This window comes from Nycticebus coucang, chromosome 3 (genome assembly GCF_027406575.1).
Source record: "Nycticebus coucang isolate mNycCou1 chromosome 3, mNycCou1.pri, whole genome shotgun sequence".
Lineage (NCBI taxonomy): Eukaryota > Metazoa > Chordata > Mammalia > Primates > Lorisidae > Nycticebus > Nycticebus coucang.
Window position 1 is genome coordinate 136,839,012 of NC_069782.1, and position 16,535 is coordinate 136,855,546.

The following is a 16,535-nucleotide window of genomic DNA, read 5'->3' on the forward strand; positions in this document are numbered from 1 at the left end:
TCCTCTGGCTATCTCACAGAGCTGGTCTTTCATAGTTTATATGCCCCAATATTTCTATGTCTCTGAACCTTTTAATCCTTTCTCCCAACATCTACCTCAGTGGCCCTTCCATTTCAATTACTTGGAGCCATCACATTGTCAGAGCTTTTGCCAGTCATGCCACCAGCACATTAGCGCAACCTGCTGGAGTCCCTGCTGGGGTAGAAACCTTGAGATAGTATTTATAGGTCAGTCACCTGATTCTCCTTGTCCTTCTGTGTGCCCCTATCCCTAGATGAAGCCTCTTCAGGATCCAGTCCCACACATACTTTCCTGTTTTTTTTTTTTTTGTTGTTGTTGTTGTTTGTTTTCCCAAATGGACTGGCTTGGTGCTGCAGTCCATGGGGTATAGGACCTGTCCTACATTTACAGGTTCAGACTGTCCTGCCTGGTGTAGGTTGTGTCTTACCCCTACATGTTGGTGTAGTGAGTAGGGATGGTGAGGATAGATTCTCAAAGGAGCTTTATATTGTCTTGGAAGGCAGAGGACTCTTATTTTGTTTTTAAACTATGGGAATGTTACTCTTTAACAGGTTCTGATGTTCTATTTTACAGGCCCAATTTAAGGACTTGTGGGGATTCAAGATTTATGAATTTATCTACCCAGATAATCGAACCCAAATTTTAGGGATTCCTATTCCCAGATTTATGAGTTTATCTGTCCATATAACTCCGTCTTAATTTGTGGGGTATTGCCACTCCTAAGGAATCTGCCTGGCAGAACTCACTTGGTATTTTTGAGAATTCCACATTCTCTGGACTTCTGTGCCCCTTGTAATTAAGCACTGGGCCTGATCCCCAGGTTTTCTTCTACTATGATTGGAAAACTAATCACCCTTATTTTTAACCTGGTGATCAGTAGGCTTTAGCATTACATTATCTTCCTTCAATACATTGATCAACCCCAGACATATCCATCTTGTTTCCATTGTCATTTAATGACTATTTTCTTAAAATTCTCACAAACCAGGGATATTGAACCTGCAGCTGCATTCCCTTTTACAATTATACCATCCCATTTCATCACTGGTTAAAAATTGAGCACACACACTGCAAAGACATGCTAGTATTTCAGTATTTCATCTGTCCTGAATCTTGAAGTTTTTATACCAGCTGGTTTTTATACCAGTTTTTATACCAGCTGGTTTTTATACCAGTTTTTATACCAGCTGGTTTTTATACCAGTCCTGGTCCAAAACACAATTTTAAATTGTTCCTAGGACTACTTTTGACTTTGAATGTCAAAGTTACATCCCCTGGAAAATAGACTCTGTGATGCAGATTGACATGCTGTTTTTTTTTTTTTTTATATGGGAGTGTGTTCACTAGTAACAACTGGATGGGAGTAAGGATGCAGGACAGACTAGGGCCGAAGTTGAACCATGCACTAGTCATCACGGAGGCCTCAGATAATCAAATAGAGAGCTCTAAACTGAGCTGTGCCTTCACAGATATTCCTACTCTGAAGTGAGAATCAGAACTTTAGATCCTTATATCAGCTTGTTTTTATATAAAGGAGGTTGGAAATGTGACCGTGTGCAGTGCAGCCCCCTCTGGCCGAGAGTCCTTGTGAGGAGAAGCTCAGCTGAGGTCTATCAGCAGCAACATTCCCTGCAGCTGGGTTAGTGGATACCTTATGAAAGGGGGGATCTCCGTGACACCCCACAATGCACAGTACAGGTTGCCTTGAATTTTCTCTCTCTCCTCTCAGGAAATTTTATGTTTTAAAGAAGGTAGAATACAAAAAAAAAAAAAAAAAAAAAAACCAGGCAAAATGTAGTTAATTCTTGTATATCTAGAGTCTGGAATATTGATTGTTCTACATATCTTAATGCTAAAGGGAAAATAGTGTATAGTGTTCTGTGTTGTGTTTTTAGATCCTGGAAACCTAGGTTTACTTCCGTGCTAGTTACTTTGGTCAAGTAACTTTATTGGTAGGTCTTACTTTCTTCCTCTGTATAAAATGGTGTTAGTACCTCTCTTGAAGAATTGGGAAATCTGCTTGGGTATAACAATATATAAACCTCTATTCCAGAGTTTTCTGCTATATTGGTAGAAGGAACTTAATAATTTGGATTTCTCTGATACTCTTATAAACATGCAGTCACTCTGTCAGCAGTGGGGATGGATGTGGATTGAACCATCTCTTCCGTATAAACATACATACTTAGAGATCTATAAAGATATCAGCACATTGTACCCCCTAAATGCATTAATGTATACATGATCTACCTCTTTATGATTTAATAAAAGAAATGAGGTTGATATAAAAAAAATTATGTCTGGCCTTGCCTGTGGGATGCATGAATTATACATTGTCTTCTGGTAAGCACAGGTTTTGCTCTGTATGAAGTTACTTGTCTGGGAAACCTCACTTCACCATTCCAGATTCATTACTGTATGTTCGATTGATCATTCCTGACAGCCCAAAGGTGTCAGCCTGTACTCTGGAAAAAGAAAAAAAATGCGTGCCCATTTTTACATGCCAAGTGCTCGCAGTAAATGTCCCCACAACTTTAATAATCTATACATTAAAATCTCAGAATCACTAAAGACTGCAATGAAGTGTAAGGAACAATGCAAGCTAAAGAGGTCTGACCGATTTTTCGTCTCCAACAGATGTTCAAGGAAAGACAATAGTTCTCTGAGCAGGTCACACCTGTCTAATTAGCAATAATAAGAGCCTTTAGATGATCAAAGAGAAATTAAATAGCTAAAGATAAATGACCTAAGAGGGCTTAGCAACTTAATCCTAAACAAAGAGCAAACAGAATGCAATCTAAAAATATGATTGCGAGCAGAATTGTAGGTTCATGACCTGGTACTTTCTAATTTAATGGATCACCAATAGCGCCAGGATGGAAGTAATGAATTATAGGAAATAAATACATATACTGGCATTTTATGAATAAATTATTGAAACACTAATTGAAATTAAATTACCTTATTTAATATTATGTAGTAGTTAAGTCACCAGTGGCTTGCTGCCCGATTTTTGCCTAAATAGACACCAAATAAAAGAATAAAAGTATTTGACTCAGCTAAAATACTTTTTTGGTGTGGATGCTGATAAGAATAATCATAGTATATAAAAGGTTGCTTTGTGTGTGTGTGTTTTTCTTCACTTTTAGGATACACGCTTGCATAAGAAAAGCTTCACTACAAAGCAGGGTAAACCTGGACCCTCTTGCATTCAAGAAATACTGTCATTGATGACTTGGTCTTTATTTCAAGATGGACATTGTTTCTAAATCATTCAAATTCTCCTGCCATCTTTTACTAATACTATGCATGGGCCACTCTAATCAGAGGTGACACCCAGCAGCTGTTCCCTTGCCCTAGCTATGTGCAAACCTCTGCTGGTTTCATCCAGGTCCGTTGTCCTTCTGTGAACTCACCTCCCCCTGAATGTGTCTGTATAGCACTGTTCTCACCAGGACCCACTCAACTGTGCCTGAGTCTGCTTTTTGTTTCAGATCCTATTTCACTTGTGTACCCATTAAGTGCTCAATAAATCTTAATCCATTGAAGAAAGGGAAGAAGAAAGACAGAGAGCAAGAAATGAAGAAGAGAAGGTGGGAAGGAAAGAAGCATTAACTCTACAATTCAGTAAAATCACTGCTTATCCAGCTGTATTTTTATTAAAAAGTAGTTAGCATTCACCTTGTGTAGAAATCTGTAAGAATTAAAAGACAAAGGGCCGGGAAGTAGAAGGCAAGGAGAGCTAAGAAAATTTTCCTGTCCTCATATAACTTAGAGTTCATTTGATAAAACAAAGTTTGTACACACAAAACAAACAAGGGAACGAAGAAACAACTTTAACAGAACAGGATAATAACAATATTACTTGTCAGGCGCTGCAGCGATAATTATACTAATTTGTTTCTCTCACTATGGGCAATAGGTACTCTGGTGATTGCCATTTTAGAAATGATTAAACAGGAAAAAAGAAAAAAAAAAAAAAGAAGCTTGATAGACCTTCCCCAAGGCATTTCAGAATATAAATGATGGTGTCTGTCGATCTACGAAAATCTGGTTTAAAGCCTGCACAGCAATTGCTATATAACATAATTATCAAAACTGTAAATATATGATCAAAGAAGGAAGAGGTTATTGATAATTAATAATTGCAGTGATCAGGGAAAATTTCATAAAACTGTCAACAAGTAGAAAGGGGAAGAAGTTTTACCTTACTTACAAGCTCACAAGTAGTCAGCTGGAGTTTCGTGGATACTAGGAGAAGGTATAAAATTTCTGGGTCAGAGACAATGGATAATTGATCACAGGAATACCAGTTACCAGAATATCATCATTTGCACTAGCTCCTTAATCTCTGATATTCACAGTGGTATACCACAGGTGATGAACCCTATGCTTAGAGAATACAATTTTCTGTTTTTTTAATAATGGACAGTAAAAAAACTGGCCCTTTTCTTCCAGTGAGAGATAGTAAGCTTATGTCCAAGGCTGTAAGCAAATTATTGTTTGCTATTTCTATTTTCCAAAACCATTCATTATATCAGTATATTTGAAAAGATAGTTCAAAGACAAACACATTGAAAAGATAGTTCAATGACTCATCTCACAAATCACAAAGAAACAAAAAAGACATTTGGGAAATTTTTTGCTAATAAGATAAAGAGTCTGCTAAGTCTTAAAAGATGGGCATGATCTATACAAGCAAAGAGATGTAGACGGGACAGCAGATTGGGAGTAATCAGCATCGTGAGACTAGTGGACATGACTCAGTCTCGGTAAAGTTCTCTGTTGTACCAGAATGAGAGTGAAACCTGGATAGGTCAACTGCAGAACACTTCTACTGCCACGTTAAAGAAAATCTTTAAGAATTCTGGTTACCCATAATCTTTCTAGTGGAAACATTTATACCTGTGTCCCCTTTAAGCAAAACTCCACAGGTTGATCATTCTTTCAGAAAGCCACATTTATGGAGAAAGCCATTATAAAAATTACACTTACTTGCCTTGAAATTCATGGTCAGGGGCATTGCTGGCTTATAACATTTGCTTGTACTAATTAGAAAAGTGCCACCAAGAGATGGGCAAATGTTTGGGTGAGAAGACCTTGTCTCTGTACGAGACAAAAAGGCGAGCAGTGGGCGGTGCCTGTGGCTCAGTGAGTAGGGCGCCGGTCCCATATGCCGGAGGTGGCGGGTTCAAACCCAGACCCGACCAAAAACCACAAAAAAAAAAAAAGGGGGTGGCACCTGTGGCTCAAGGAGTAGGGCACCAGTCCCATATGCCGGAGGTGGCAGGTTCAAACCCAGCCCCGGCCAAAAAAAACACACACACACACACACACAAAAAAAAAAAGGCGAGCAGTGCTGGTGGGGGGAGAGTTCAGAGTGAAAGCTTGGCTGGTGTGACACTATTTAGATTGTAACTCATATTCCCTCTCACCCAGAGAATTTGTGTAATCTACAAACTTTATAAAACTATACAGAGTAGCCTTGACCAGAAAAGTATTTTTAAAAACCTTCACATTTGCAAAGATTCATATAATTTTATATAATTACAAAGATTCTTTATAAACATTTTCAAATTTGATGAAACTCTTGTCAAAGAACAAGAAAAGGAAGTTACTACAAACATTGCATAAAACATTTGAAAAAAATTATATAATTACTACTAATTTTAACCAGGTAATCCTAGCATAGGAATAAATATTGAGAAGATACCATTCTACACTCAGAAAGTCTTTCTACATTAAGATGTTCATTGTAGTCTATAGTAAGACTAGAAGAGATAAAATATTTATTTCTAAATACACTGAAGCATAACTAAGGTTAATTTTTACTTTTTATATGTGTTTAAATAACACTTGGAAATGTTCATGTTATAAGTTTTATTTAACTATAAAATTCTCTAATGTGTTTCTAAGTGGGATGACATACAACATCAAAAATATTGTATTGTGGTATTTTTCTTCTTCTATTCTTATTTTTATAGTTTTAAAATTTTCCACAATTATAAATATAACTTGCATGTTTAAAAATAATAGCAGGTGAGTCCAAGGAATTTTACTGTAAATATGCATTTTCACACATTTAGACTTTGCATGGCATTATGCTACATTCTCAAAAGAATAAAGGAAATCCATATTTCTTGCCTTTAAGGAACTCATAATTTAGTAATTAAAAACAAGAATATAATCCACTACGTACAGTAGAATGATACCAATTTTTGAACATGTTGCAAATGTCATGTTCCAGCAGGTGTGTGGAAGAAGCTATTTGGTCAAGAAAAGAGTAAAACCCCCATGAAGGGGGCATTCATTCCTCCTGTAGTTTCCTGAGGTAGGGTCAGCTGGAGGGTGCTAAACTCTCCCACTTTAATGTGAATGAATAAAGGAAGCTCTCATTCAAAGTAAGATTTGATTAAGTAAAATATCATCCTTTTGCTACACATATCCAAGCTAGGATTCAGAAAAAGAAAGAAGAAATTGCAAGCCAGGTAAGGGCAGGAAGAGTCAGCAGAGAGAAAAAGAGGTTGTGATTTATAGGAAAGATGCCAGTGCCACAGATTCTCATGGGGGAAAACGTAAATATCTGTATCAAATAAAGCGAGTCCTTCTCCAAGCAGAGGGAATGGATGGAATTACGTAGATCCAAGGAAGCACAAGGAGAATACTCTTTTACAATGAGGGAAGTTGGAGGAGAAAATAAAAAGGGCCAATAACAGACCTTAAGGACTTTGAGAGGCCCAACATACAACAGCCTGCTGCCTTACTGGGTTCTAAATGAACAGAGAATAGACAATAGATTGTGTTTCTTGGCAAAGTGTTGACTTGAGCTATAACACATGCTTCTTCCCAAGTCATCTGCTCACTGGTCTTTCAATCATAGTTGAACAGGAGGTAGATAAACTCTGCCCCTGTTCTTTGTTGCTTAGTAACACATTAAGTTTTGTAACGTCAGGAATACGCGGGTTCCAGTGAGGACTTCCTATCCACCCATTATCCCCTGTGCAGAAGTTTCATAAAGGATATTTTCTTCCTTTGCTGGGGCTTAAGTTGTCTCTGTTTGGTTGCTTTAAGCAACTGTGACTCCATGAACCAGCAGGAGAAATGAATGGCTGTCCATCTCATTTTCTCAGAGTAAAGTCCCTATTCCAAGGAAATTAGTTTGTCCCCGGGTGAAAATTGGAATCTATAGACATTCTGAGCCTCACCGTTATAGTGAATAAGATAGTCCATTAAATTAGGGTGGTAGATGCCAGAGATGCCTTTGGATCTCATCAATTATGAATAAGCTGTAGTGTAAAGAAAACAATGCAGGTCCTCTGTTGGCAGAATTCAGTCAGGCTACAATGCTGCAGGGCCAGGCTTTCTGAGTTAGCTGATGATCAGATTTGGCCTTGCTGATCCAGGCGCCAGTCTAATGAAATCACAATGTTCTGTGCTCAGCCTGCCTCACTGAGGAGGACAGCTGCCTACGGAGCAGGCCTGCAGGGGACCTTCAGAAAGCCCTTGGAGAAACCTGCCAGAGAAACTCAGAAGGACACGGGTCACATGGTGCTAAAGGAAAGACAGGAGCTGCCTGGGTGTTCTGGACAGACACGGATATTTAACCATTCCATATAAACATTGTTATTACTAATTAGCTCCCCTAAGAACACTGGGGTTATTGCATTAGCCATGACTGGGAGAGAATTTCTTTAGTGTCAGACACTGTACTGAATGACATATTCCATGTAATCCTGCAGCAGTCTTTTGAGGAGGAATTGTTCCCCTTTCCTGAATTAACAATTATTCAGTCAGTGTTCTTAGGTCTTTTTAGAACCAAGGGAGTTCATTGCTGTGAATATTCACTTGATGTTACATGGTTCTTTCTCCAGAGAACACGTTCTCTCTGCTAGTCAGTGCGTGATGTAAGTGAAAACTGGCTTCGTTCCATAAAGAGAGCAAAGGATTGTGACTTTATTATTAGGTGATGTCACTTAGTTTTGTGTTTGTCTTCAATTTCTTCTGATTGTATAGAGTGGGCAATATGCTTACTTCCTGCTTGTCTTCTTGCCCCTAAAAAATACCATGTTCTCTTAACTCTCTCCATAGCTCCCTGTAGTCAGGCTGCCTTGGCAGTCATTCTGAGCTTACTACTTATTATAATCTTTGGTGCCCACCTTACTGATGTCTCAGCATGGTAACTTGGCCCCTGTGATTCTGGAATCCTATAATTCCATTGCTATTGGGCAGCTCAGTTCTGCACCAGCACCTCCTTCCATTAGCCCTGGCCTAAAGAGGAAGGTTGCTGTGAGCTTCTCAGTGATTTTGGCTCCTCTCCCCAGCATGCTCCTTATTTCTTTGGAAAGGAGGCCTCTGGCTATCTCACAGAGCAAACCAAGCTGGTCTTTGATAGTTTATATGCTCCAATATTTCTATGTCTCTGAACCTTTTAATCCTTTCTCACAGTATCTACCTCGGTCCCCCTGGCATTTCTCCCTCAATTATTCTGAGGCATCACAGTCTCAGAGCTTTTGAGAGTCATCCTACCAGCACATTAGCATGACCTGGTGAAATCCTAGCTGGGGTAGAAACTTTGGGATAGTACTGTAGGTCAGTAACCTGATCCTTGTCCATCTGTGTGCTCCTCTCCCTAGATGAAGCCTCTTTAGGATCCAGTCCCACACATACTTTTCTGATGATTCCAGAATGGGCTGGTTTGGTGCTGCAGGTCACGGGGTACAGAACCTTTCCTACGTTTACAGATTCAGACTCTCCTGCCTGGTGTGGCTGTGACTTACACCTGAATTTTGCTTTCTTCTCCTCCATCTGGGCCACCTTAGAGCATGGTGTCCTGGGAGGTTCTCTGATCACCTGGTTGGGAATTCGGGGATTGGACAGAGTAAAGCAGTTTGCATATATATATGTTCCCAGGTGAAAATTGGAATCTATAGACATTCTGAGCACCACCGTTTCTGATTAATGATTATATATATATATATATATATATATATATATATATATACACACATGTATTTGAAAGTTTTGGAAGTTTTTTTTTTTTTTTCCAATTACCTAGTAGTCATTAAAAGCATGTTATTAAATTCTGCCTTCCAATGAGATATCTTAAAATGGCAGAATTTATTTTTTTATGAAAATAACACATTCCAGGTTTTTCAATACACAGCATTCTATTTAAAGGGGAGTAGTAATTTGGAGATTTTGGCAAGACCAAATAATAATCACTATTATTATTATTATTCATATTTTCAAATTGTCATTATTATCAGGGGCAGAAGTAGTTTCAAATGTCCTAAATAAATTGATCAGCAGTAGATGGCTTCTATCAGTTTAAAAAAAGTCCCTTCTATGCCTATTTTTTTAAGTGTTCTCATCATGAAAGGATACTGGATATTGTCAAAAGCTTTTTCTGCATCTATTGAGAGAATCATATGGTCTTTGTTGTTTAGTTTTAGCTTATGTGATATATTAATTATATTTATAGATTTATGTATATTGAACCAACCTTGAGACCTTGTGATAAAACCCACTTGGTCATGGTATATAATTTGTTTGATGTGTTGCTAGATTCTATTTGCTAGGCTTTTATTGAATATTTTTCATCTATTTTCATTAAAGATATTGGTCTATATTTTTCTTTTCTTGTTGGGTCTTCTCCTGGTTTTGGGATCAGAGTGATATTTGCTTCATAGAATGCTTTGGAAAGTACTCATTTTTCTATGCTTTGGAAAAGGTTAAGTAATATAGGTACTAGTTCCTCTTTAAAGGTTTGTTAGAATTCTTTTTTTTATTATTTTTTATTTTTTTACTTTTTTTGTTCTTTTTTTCTTTTTTATTGTTAAATAATAGCTGTGTACATTAGTGCAATCAAGGGGTACAATGTGCTGGTTTCATATACAATCTGAAATATTCTCATCAAACTGTTCAACGTAGCCTTCATGGCATTTTCTTAGTTATTATATGTAGACATTTGTGTTCTGCCCTTAGTAAGTTTCGCCTGTATCCATTCTAAGATGCACCATAGGTTTGGTCCCACCCATTTCCCTCCTTCTACCCTAACCTCCCCCCTCCCTTCCCCTTCCTTGGCCCTTTCCTCATAGTCTTGTGCTAAAGTTGGGTTATAGCCTTCATGTGAAAGCTATAATTTAGCTTCATAGTAGGGCTGAGTACATTGGATACTTTTTCTTCCATTCCTGAGATACCTTGCTAAGAAGAATATGTTTCAGCTCCATCCATGTAAACACAAAAGAGGTAAAGTCTTCATCTTTCTTTAAGGCTGCATAATATTCCATGGTATAATTCTGATGTGAAGCCATCTGGTCCCAGACTTTTCTTTTTTGGGAGATTTCCTATAGTTGATAATTTTTCAGTACTTGATATAGGTCTGTTTAGCATTTCCAATTCTTTCTGATTAAGTCTAGGAAGTTGGCGTGCTTCCAAGTATTGGTCAATTTCCTTCAGATTTTTATATTTTGGAGAATAAAGTTTTTTTGTAGTACTCATTAAGGATTTTTTGAGTTTCTGAGGTGGTTGTTGTTATTTTTCTTTTGTCATTTCTGATTGATGATACTATGGACTTTAATTTTCTATTTTTGGTTAGGTTGGCCAAAGGTTTATCAATTTTGTTGAATTTTAAAAAAACCAACTTTTAGATTCTTCGATCTTTTGCATAATTCTTTTGTTTTTGATTTCATTTAATTCAGCTCTAATTTTAGTTATTTCTTTTCTTCTGCTAGGTTTGGAGTTGGAATGTTCTTCCTTTTTCAGTTGCTTAAGATATCCCATTAAGTTATTGACTTCCTCTTTTTCCTTTCTCTTGAGGAAGGCTTGCAATGCTATAAATTTCCCTCTTAGGATTGCTTTTGCCGTATCCCACAGGTTCTGATAATTCATGTCTTCATTATTGTTTGTTCCACAAATTTGGCAATTTCCTTCTTAATCTCATCTATGACACAGCTATCATTCAGCATAAGATTATTTAGTTTCCACATCTTTGTATGAGTATGCAGATACCTATTATTGGTGAGTTCAACTTTTATTGTGCAATGATCTGAGAAAATACAAGGAATAATTTCTATACTTTTAAATTTGCTGAGGTTAGACTTGTGACCTAAGATGTGATCAATTTTGAAGGATGTTCCATGGCCTGGTGAGAAAAATGTGTATTCATCAACCCCACAGCCAATATCATATTGAATGGAGTTAAATTGAAAACATTTCCACTCAGATCAGGAACCAGGCAAGGTTGCCCATTGTCTCCAGTGCTTTTTAACATTGTAATGGAAGTCTTAGCCATCACAATCAGGCAAAGATAAGGTGATCAAGGGTATACAAATAGGGTCAGAGGAGATAAAACTTTCACTCTTAGCAGATGATATGATTTTATACCTGGAAAATCCCATGGACTCAACCACAAAACTCTTAGATGTGATTAAAGAATACAGTAGTGTCTCTGGATACAAAATCAATACTCAAAAATCAGTAGCTTTTATATATACCAAAAATTGTCAAGCCGAAAAAAAACAGTCAAAGACTCTATTCTCTTTACAGTTGTCCCAAAGAAGGTGAAATATTTTGGAATTTACCTAACAAAGGATGTGAAAGATCTCTATAAAGAGAATTATGAAACTCTGAGAAAAGAAATAGCCGAAGATGTTGACACATGGAAAAACACACCATGCTCAAGGCTAGAAAGAATCATCCTTGTTAAAATGTCCATATTACCCAAAGCAGTTTATCAATTGAATGCAATCCCCATCAAAGCACCACCATCATACTTTAAAGATCTGGAAAATATAGTACTTTGTTTTATATGGAAACAGAAAAAAACCTCAAATAGCTAAGACATTACTCAGAAATAAAAACAAATCAGGAGGAATCATGCTACCAGACTTCAAACTATACTATAAATCTATAGTGATCAAAACAGCATGGTATTGGCACAAAAATAAAGAGGTAGATGCATGGAACAGAATTAAAAACCAAGAGATGAATCCAGACACTTATCTTTATTTGATTTTTGATAAGCCTATCAAAAATATAAATTGGGGAAAAGATTCCCTATTTAACAAATGGTTCTAGGAGAAATGGCTGGTGATGACGTGTAGAAGACTGAAACTGGACCCACACCTTCAACCATTAACAAAAATTGACTCTTACTAGATAAAAGATTTAAACTTAAGACATGAAACTGTAAAGATTCTTGGAGAGAGTATAGGAGAAACACTTGAAAATATTGGCCTGGGAGAATATTTTATGAGGAAGACCCCCAGGGCAATTGAAGCAACACCAAAAATACATTACTGAGATCTGATCAAACTAAATAGCTTCTGCACAGCCAAGAAAACAGTAAGTAAAGCAAGCAGACAGCTCTCAAAATGGGAGAGGATATTTGCAAGTTATGCTTCTTACAAAGGTTTGATAACCAGAATCCACAGAGAACTCAAACTTATTAATAAGAAAAGAACAAGTAATCCCATTTCATTGTGGGCAAGGGACTTGAATAGATGTCTCTGCATGGGCTACAGTCGATAGCTGCATGGGCTACAGACACATGAAAAAATGCTCATCATCTTTAATCATCAGAGAAATGCAAATCAAAACCACTTTGACATATCATCTAACACCCGTAAGACTGGCTCACATAACAAAATCCCACTTGGTGTGGATGCGGAGAAAAGGGAGAACTTCTGCACTGTCAGTGGGAATGCAAGCTAGTACGTTCCTTTTGGAAAGAAGTTTGGAGAAAACTCAGGGATAAAGGTAGACCTGCGATTCCTCTAGTAGGTGTATATCCAAAAGACCAAAAATCAATTGGCAACAAAGATTATTTATGCCAGATTGTTCATTGAAGCTCAATTCATAATAGTCAAGTCATGGAAGAAGCCCAAGTGCCCATCGACCCATGAATGGATTAATAAATTGTGGTGTGTATATACCATGGTATATCATGCAGCCTTAAAAACAGACGGAGACTTTACCTCTTTTATGTTTACATGGATGGAGCTGGAACATATCCTACTTAATAAAGTATCTCAAGAATTGAGGAAAAAGTATCCAATGTACTCAGTACTATTATGAATCCAATTTACAATCACTCACACTTTCATATGAATTTACAATCACTCACACTTTCATATGAAGAATAGATCACAACTATGGCACAAGATGAAGGAGGGAGGGGGAGGGGAGGGGAGGGGAAGGTCATATTGAGAGAGGGTGAATTGTGGCATTACACCTATGGTGCATAATGTAAGGGTACATGTTGGATCTATTAGTATAGAGTATAAATGTCTTAACACAATAAGTAAGTAAATGAGATGAGGTATATATTAACCATGTGTGATTTAAGCATTACTAATTCTATATGAAATCAGCAATTGTACCGTATAAATGCATTAATGTATATATGATCTATGTATCTATGATTTAATAAAAAATACATAAATTAATCAGCAAAGGAAAATATTATGATATATAATCATACTCCTTGCTTAAAAAAGTGATAACTGCTTCAAACGAAAACTAGCTTTGATGGTGGCCAATAATCAAATTTGCTAGTTAGGCTAAAGCTCAGAGAAACAACTCTAAATCTCTGTATTCTAGTAATTTGAAGCTGAGTAGAAAACATACATTCTACAGTGGTTATGTTCTTTGATGGTGATGAAAGCTGACAGATTGCATAGGTCCCTTCAGACAAGTATTTGGAAACTATAATTTGTGCCTTTCTTTTTTTTTTTTTTTTTTTTTTTTGACAATTAAATTTATAGTTTATTCATTTATTATACAAACACTTACAAACTGACCACTCCATAGTCATGTGTCACTTGAACATACAGATAGATTCTGAGAAAGGCATCTTGGGTGATTTGTTGTTGTGCAAACATTATAGTGTGCACTCACTCAAACCTAGATGGGACAGCCCACTGCACACCTAGGCTATCTGGTATTAGACAATTACACCTAGGTTACAAACATGTACAGCGTATCACTGTACTGAATACTGAGGGAATGATAGCACAGTGATAATATTTGTGTATCTAAACATAGGAAAGGTGCAGTTAAAAAAAAAAAAAAGGCTGGAAGATAAGAAGTGGTGTGCCTGTATAGGGCACTTACCATGAATGCAGCTTGCAGGATCAAAAATGGCTTTGGAAGAGTCAGACAGGGAGAGGTGGGTGAATGAGAGAGACCACTCGAGAACATTGCTGCACACTCATGTGGACTTTATAAACACGGTAAGCTTAGGATATGCTAAGTATATTAAAAGTTTTGTCTTCGATAATAACCTTAGTTTATTGTAACTTTTTAACTTTATGGACTTTTTCATTTCTTAAAACGTTTTGACTGTTTCCTAATAGGACTTAGCTTAAAACACACACCATACAGTTGTGCCTTTCAATAGCCTAGAATTACAAGAAATGTAAGCCTAAGTGGGGAGACCATTCTTAGACATATGTCTTAGTCTGTTTTGCCTTGCTGAAACAGCATCCCTGAGGCAGGGGGGAGGGGGTTTATTTGGCTGTCTATTGTGGTGGCTGCAATGTTTGAGACTGGGCATCTGCATCTGGTGAGGGCTCAGTCTGCTTTGACGCATGGAGAAAAGTGAAAGGGAAGGGGCTGTGTAAAGATATCACATGCAGGAGAAGGGAGGCAATAGAGAGAAACAGAGAAAGCCAGATTCTTTAACCAGCAGCAAGCTCTCTAGAGAACGAATCCATTACTGTGAAAGGATAAATTCACTCATTAACCTGCTCATAGGAATAGAACCAAATGGCCCAGACACCTCCCACCAGGCTCCACCTCCCAGCTCTGCCACACTACAGATCAAATTTCAATGCCAGTTTTGGTGGGGTAAACCATTTCCAAACAGGTAACAACTGCAGAAATAGACTTAGATGCAGTACATTCAATCAGGGTGAGGTCCACTTGTCTGGTCCACTGCACTGCCCAGTGTAGTGTCATTCCTAAGAAAGTACTCTTCAGGTTCTGCTTTTAAATCTCATCTTGGCTCCGTAGTTTCTGAGTTATTTTAGATGTTATATTTTATCCCCTCACCCATCTAACTTTATCTAACTTTATTTCATTGGCTGTACAATGGGGAGTGCATGGCTGTATCATGGTGCATGGCTTAAGTAAATGCTCAGCACAAGTTAGACAGCAAAAGCTCAAATGGCATTGCTGGATAGGACCAGGTGTAGTTTAAGGAGCTATATGAGAAGCTAGAGATTAAGGTCATGCCACGAGAGAGCAAAGAAGGTCATCTGGAACCTGACCGCCAAACCACACAGGCTATTCAAGAAGAGGAGTGAATCTGGACATCTGCAGCAGAGGGGACCAGATGACTAGGATGGTTGTAAGCAGAGAGTGGGATTTAGAACCTGAAATAATTTCAGATCTGATGTGTAGTTGGCTGAGGCACTTCAGGTCCCCTGACAGCTTATCCCAGCAGGGCTAGACTCGTTCAGGAACAGCAGTAGTATGGGCATGAGAAAATAAAAACAGACAGCTGGGTTTATTTTTTATAAATCTAACCAAAGCCTTTACTTTTACCCTAAGATTTGTTGATTCTTTTATCTTGTCAAAATTCAACATTGGAACAGGATTTCAGCTGTTGTAGACTTTGCCATAGATTGGATGTAGTTATGACCCTTTCTAATATACCACTCAGAGAATCTGGTAAGTACATTAAGTACATGCCCATTAATGTCAGCTCCCCTTTCTCAGAAGCTCAATGAGCATGTTTTGCCATATGCCACAGTCCTACCTCTCTTTTGTCCACCAAATCTCTGCAGAAACAAGCTCCAGCTACCTAAAACTGGAGAAGACTCCTGAGTAGAACGTCAGGCTTGGAAAAATGAGCAGGTCAGCAGATCTCCAAAGTTAGGAATTTGAATGAGGAGACGCAGAGGTAAAATCCCAACAGTGCATGGGAGTGGTGCTCTAACGTCAAAATTGGGGCTCCCAGTATTAGTCCATCCACACACGGAGTTACAAAGGATTAGAGTCACAGAAAAAGCAGATGAGGAAATAGAATAAAGCAGGGAAGGAGAGAGAACTAGAGAAGCCAAGAAAAAAACAATTAAGCTAAAAGAAGTTCAGATCTTGACCTAACAGAGGCATGACATCCAGCTTTCCTAGTGTTTCCATGAGAACCCATAGTGGGTTCCCAGGGGTGGCCCTCTGCCCACTCCCTTCCTTGGAGCTTGCTTCTTTTTGTTTGTTTTTTGCTTTCACTGGACATAAAATGAGTTCTGACTAGAAAAAGAAGCCTTGCGTTCACGTTGCATGCACAGTTGCAGGAACAAAGTAACTTTTTTTTTTTTCAAGTGCAAATGGTTGATACTGTGAGACTGAATTAGAGAAATCATAAGCAAAAAAATTCTATGACTCTATGATCCTCAACTCTGGGCCACAGCTCATTACTGGTCTGTGGCCTATTAGGAACCAGATCACACAGTAGGAGGTGAGCAACGGGCCAATGAGTGAAGCCTCATCTGCATTTACAGCTGCTCCCA